Below are 6,366 nucleotides of genomic sequence, written 5' to 3' on the forward strand. Positions count from 1 at the left end.
TCAGGAAGGTTTTACACAAATTCATCCAGCTCATCCAGTCCAGGTCCCACTGTATGCAAGTTGGTACACCCAATGTCAATTCCAGTTGGCTTCACTGACACGTTAATCATCTGTTTGGCTGCAGCACTGGCCAGCATTGATCTGATGAAAGGCACAATACAACAGAACAACAAAACAACAAAACAAATACAACAACGACAATGCCTATTATGATCCCCACTTTGGTTAACCATTCTCCCCAAGTCCCAAAAAGTGAATCAAACCAATCCCAAGTATGCATGTCTGTTCCAGCGTTCTGAGTCACTTCATCTCTCAAGTTTTTCAGTTTCTCCATAGCTTTGGTGAATGATCCAGCTGAGGCTGTACTATTTGAAATATAAGTACAACAATCAGTTCTAAACATTACACATACGCCTTTTTCGACCAACAACCAGTTCAATGTTTGTCTATGCATCATCAGTATAGTTAATAAATATCTGCTAATTACAATAAATATAGTTAGGGGAAGGGGTATAAAATAGAATTGGGATTGGGCCTTAGTGTAATCTGTCAAAGTGACGGACAGACTTCAGTCACTGATAAAAAAATTCCGTCAATGACGGAAAATTTTTGGTTAATGCGACCTCTGACACATATCTGATTTTCACCCACCTGTTTACGTTCACTTAAGCCATAACTGACTGTATTTATGTGAGATAACTCCACACGATGGACATTTTGACAACTGTGTGTGTATTTGACAATTCAGGCACAAGGAGAACTGATCGCGTGCTGTCTGAGAGAACTGGGATAACGGGCGCGCGCTTCTGTTGTGTGTCATTCAGCATGATTCCGCCTGTCCCGCCTTCACTAACTGCAAGTTAATCGATAATGAATTGTGATTGGATGGTAATTTTGTTCTACTACGAGCTTGGCTGCCTTTGATTAGGCTGTTCTCGTGTGACAGAACAGTGCTGCTACTTGCCCTGATCACCCAGTCATAAAAAAAAATTAAAATACGGGTCGGGACACTAAAAATAGAGCTGAAATACGGGACTGTCACGGGAAAAACGGGATGTCTGGTCACCCTACGATGAGTGGAAGGAGAATTTTAAAATGACATTCATTTATGACCTTAATTCCACACAGCAAATTCTGGTCTTTGGAATAAACTCCCTGGTAGTTAAAATCAACTCAATCTGAGTGTACATGCGTGACCATCAAATAGACTCCAGTGCGGAGTTAAAATAACTCTTCTCTTGCAGTTAAAATTTTAACACTTTTTTTGGAGTTAAAATTTAACTATTTCTGGAGTTAAAATACTAATCCTACAGAGAGTAACTGTAACTCTAAAATGGAGTTTAATATGAACTCCTTACCAGTGGTAAAATCAACACTTAAAAATATTCAATTTAACACTTCTTAGAGTTAACATTTACTTCACACAATAATGTTTTATGTGAACATGACTACACTGAATGCCATACTCTTGACTTACTGCTTTTATTTGAGCAAATCCATAGATTAGGTTTAGAAATTCCATGCATGGATACACTTCGAAAATAATTGTGGTCATAAAATACTGTAAAATCTAACAGCAAAACGTTTAAATTTAATACATGTAGGCAGCTAACAGAGTGCCAACTAAAACTGCTTAGTAAAATTGTATAAAACATTGTCAACACATCACTGCAGTATATAAAATCAAGCCGGCAGGATTACATAAAAAAAAAAAAAGAAAAAAAAGTAGTGCAGGATTGTGTAACCTGAGGTAGACACTTATATCAGATGAAGTAACCAGGAACAACTTCACAGTGAACTCATTTAAATAAGAAATCAGATAATACAACTCTCTGATACAACATAAAATTGTGAATCACACCCGTATGACATTTGGGCATCAAAAGATTTGAAATGTCTTAATCTTTCCCTTTCTATAACCAGTACCTTCATTGGTAGGTTTTCAGTCACTTGAAAAGCATGGAAGTGATCATGGAAACATGTTTCATGCTCAATCAAAACAAAAAACACTTTACCATTGTGTAAAATGATTGAGGTTATTTTGTTGAAAACTGGCATGTTTTCATCAGTACCCGTGCAAACAAAGAGTCCAACACGATACTCAACACCACAACATTTTACCCACTTTGTGAGATTGACAGTGGCTTGTGAATCAACGTGGAGAGATGCAGTTATATTTTCTGAAAATTCAAGTGTCTCAAGTGAACACATTTTGACTGGACTAGACTCAACTGCCTTTAAAGACAAGCATTCCCAATGATATGCTACTGCAAACTGGTGTTTATTTGCAAGCGAAACGGTCAAATTTTCGAAGTTCTTCACAGAATCTTTAAAAAATGTGTGTTTCGCTTCAAATCTCATGGTCCAGATATGAATGAGTGGTCCGATCTTTCTAATGCACCTTGGGTAATGGACCATAAAATGATGTTTTGGAAGCAAGTTTTTTGATGGGTACAGTTCTTTAAAGAGTTTATGATGTTCAATAATAAGGTGCTTTAAATAAACTGTCATCCCCTCAGTGATTGAGTAAGAGAGTGATTGAGTAAGAGAACACAATGTTTATGATGTTCAACAACAAGAGCAACAAGCGCCAGTGCAAATCATCATCTGGTACCAGGTCACCAAATATCAAAGGTATGTTTGTGACTAAACACAGTGTTTGCGATGCATTTAAGCCTAATCCATGTCCTCCGCAGTCAAGGTTAATATTTGTGGGCTTGTTTTTAGTTTCCATATAGCCATAATTAAAAGCATACGTCCTGTTCAACAAGCGTTCTTTAGAGATGAAATGTTCAATTAGATATTCAAAAAGTAGTTTTATCTCATATTGACCAACCCCTTCCAAAATATCATGCATGATGTCGACAGCATAGTTTTCCCCAGTATTGAAATACTGCAAAGTATTGAGCATGCTTTTCCTCTTGATGCCAAAAGAAGAGGTTAGTGTTGGATCATCTACCAAACTGGCATAATGCTGATCATTCAGTACTGGTGATCTTAAAGTCAAACTTGGGTCATCCTCTGAGAAAACTGACTGAGCTGAAGATTTATTAAGCAAAATCGACAGAAATAATTAGCACTAAATGATTCCAAGAACCCAAGAATGCTATGCATACCTAAGTTGTCACCAGTAATGAGAGCAAGTGTGCCACGTACAGGTTGTTCAGCAAATGGAACAGCAATCCCAACAGTTTCTAATATTTTCAAGTCCCTTATTAAGGGTTTCAGTATTTCATCAATCCCATATTTCTTAACATCTTGGGCATGGAACAAAGATACCAAATGAATGTTCATGAGGGCAGAATTCACCTTTGGAGCAAGATTTCTAAGAATAAAGTACAGGCAACCAATTTTATGAATTCCTTTTTTGGAACCAAGTGGATTTGCACATTCAAACTCATCATAGTATAATTGAATTTGGAGAGCAAACTTATTAGTCGAAAATAAAGGATGATTTTTAAAGTAGCTACCGTCGCAGAAGTCTTCATATATGTCAGACTGAGTACATGTTTGCATCATCTCACAAATGTTTTCATTTCTGAAAATGAACTGGAGTGTTTTCAAAATTGGAATATATATGAATTTATCATTAACAGGAACTTGTTCATAAGTTCCAGTTTTGTTATTTCATCTGGTGTCATACCTAACACCAAGGCGCAGTTCAACTGGGTCTACTACTCCCCATTTGTCTCTGAAATACTTCTTCCATTTGGTATCGGAGTTCAATTGGCTGAAAGGGTTGTCCAAACTTTTAAACAACTCTTCTATGGCTGGTCTTGTTGGATTGTTACCTGGAAGTAAGTTTAAAACATGGTCCTTAATATTAAGACTGCAAATCTTCCACAAATTCCTCCAAATTCTCAATTGTCGAAAGAACTACAGTATTTGGTACACCACTTGCCAAAAGCTTTGCTATAATGGACGCACACATATCTTTCTTGTGAGTAGATACTGAAGGGACTGCTTCAAAATTTTGGCACTGGGATGAAGTAGAAGGTATTTCATCATTTAAGGAATGAGAATTTTGTTCTTCACTTTCATAACTGAAAGGGGTCTCATGAGGGTCACATCTGTCACCAATTGAAGAATGTATCTTAATGAGATGTCTCCTAAATCCAGAATAACTAGAGAACTGCAAGCAACAACCTGCTTGACCACATTTCAGTCTTAGATTTTTCCCAGGATACATTCCACGAATTAGTTTGAGGTGCCTGAACAAAAGCAAAGCTGAACAAAAGGATGAAGTGCAGAGGAAACAACTTAACATTTTGGTTGAATAAGGCAATTAGTGCTTGTTCAACAGCCTTGCTCTTAGCTCTTTGACTCTTGGGAGTTTCCTCAGTTGTACCTATATCGATATTGTACACAGTTGTCTGCAAAAATGTGTACAGGCTGGACAGAGCATCATCATACTTCACACTGAAAACAAAATGGGACTTGAACAGCTCATCAAAAGCACCCGAGGATGTACATGATTGACAAGGCAGAACTTTTCTGTCCAAGACAATGTAAAAGGTGGAAACCTGTGCTTTTGAAGTCCCTGAGGCAAGAAGATATGGCTGAGGGTTTCCTTCAGTGGTCAGGAGATGATCATCAAGGCTTTGGCATGACTGAAACACAACATAAATGTCCCTTTATAAACAATTTGTTTAAAACTAGGCATTAAGTACAATATTTGGAATAGGATAGTGTTGTCATAACAAACCTTATGAAATTTGACCAGATGATCTGTTGCCTCTCCAACACTGATCTTCTTGGGCCGCTTTCTTCCAGCTGGTTGTGGAGTAAGAAGATGCAGCAGGACAAATAGAGAAGCCATGTCACTGTCCCATTCTGGAGACAGAAAATAACAGTAGTTATTTCAAACCAGTCTGTTTATGGCATCGTTAACACCGTGTATTGTGTATCATAATATTTTACAAGTACAAACTATTAGTGGGGTAGTTATTAGTTGTGTGATGGAGAGCAAACAAAATTTCATACTGTACATATCCAAAGCCAAGGGGACTTTTACACGCATCACGTTTTTTTATGTAAGTAGTTATGAACAGCATTCACAAAGCATGAATTTACTGATGAGCTTTTGTAATAGACTAAATTTTAAGAAATAACTGTTGTGTTTTTTAGCAGACTTTTGGGGATAAATGTTTTTGGGAAATAATAAAAACTTTAACCAGAAGATTAATTGATTCAAGTAAAAACATTACTATTTTAACGAAGACTGTACCTGGATCATCAGTAGTATCAAATCCTTCGTTCAGTACAGCTTTCAGATGCTGTTTTAGAGAGCAGTCTCTTTAAGGTTCCTGGCCTCCTGGATGACTTTTTCTTTGAAACTGGTGTTCCATTTTTCCAGAAACCTTGAAGCAACCTCTGCTCCAAACATCAGTGAGAAGTCTTGCAAAATCTAATTAAAAAAGAAAAGACAACCGTTTAAACATATAATGTAACATAATATTTGTAATAAAATTTTGTATTCTTATTTAATATTTACCAGTCCTTTGACGTCCAAGAAACGAGGAAACATTTGTAGTACATCAGCTGAGCGCTGCGGGTCGTGGAGAATCTGCTGACGGTAGTGGAAAGTTTCTCTCATCTTCTGGAACACTAAGTCACGGTCAGTTGTGTGGTTGAGGAGAGACACAGCTTCCAGACATTCATCTCCCATTCGCTGGTCATCTATAGTTCCAATCGTTCTTGATAATGTGGGACCTCCTTTTAGCTCCACTCTGCTCTGTGATGTAGAGGTGGTTCTGGATTTACGTTGCACGGTCTTTATACGCCACTCAAGAAAAGCCTTTGTTGCTCTGAATGTCATAGAAATGTTCCTGGGAGGAAGCAGTATCTTATGTTAGACAAAATAATGCAATTACAGTGACTCAAGAGCAAATAAGATGTTTATGGTTCGGTAGGCAAACTTACATATCCTTTTTTAGAATATGGGTCTTTCAAAGACGGGAACAGGGACACAATCCCAAGGGCATGGAACTCTTTTGTTGCTTTACTAACAGCTCTCCTGCAAAGATGAAAACATATGTCTTAAGATTCTTGTCTGATTTTTTATATTTTTTAAAGGATAAAGTCATGTCTTGAAGCTTCTTACCCTTCTTTTCCATGCATGTGAGCTACAATTATGTTCACCATTATCCGCCTTGTGGAATCTTTCAAACTCCCAGTGTCTTCATACACTTTGATCACAGTCATCCCTGCTGTCTTTGAAGTTAGAATTTGCTTAATATTCTAAAAGAAAACATTTAGAAAAATTACAATAATCAATCTTAATCTAATAAACGTACATACCACTGAATACTTTCAAAATGCATTTCTTTTCCAACAGTATGTCTATAGCATAAGATCTATTTGTAC

The 6,366-nt window shown here is 37.1% G+C and overlaps 1 protein-coding gene and 1 pseudogene across 1 annotated transcript in view; one reads left to right on the plus strand and one right to left on the minus strand.

Annotated features, from left to right (window-relative positions):
• The window catches only part of LOC107694888 (NACHT, LRR and PYD domains-containing protein 3-like), a 41,121-nt gene that overhangs the window by 12,967 nt on the left and 21,788 nt on the right, over positions 1 to 6,366 (plus strand). The window lies entirely within an intron of this gene.
• The window catches only part of LOC107694894 (uncharacterized), a 4,092-nt pseudogene continuing 1,117 nt past the window's right edge, over positions 3,392 to 6,366 (minus strand).

Source organism: Sinocyclocheilus anshuiensis, unplaced genomic scaffold (assembly GCF_001515605.1).
Source record: "Sinocyclocheilus anshuiensis isolate Anshui unplaced genomic scaffold, SAMN03320099.WGS_v1.1 scaffold418, whole genome shotgun sequence".
In the NCBI taxonomy this organism is placed as follows: Eukaryota; Metazoa; Chordata; class Actinopteri; order Cypriniformes; family Cyprinidae; genus Sinocyclocheilus; species Sinocyclocheilus anshuiensis.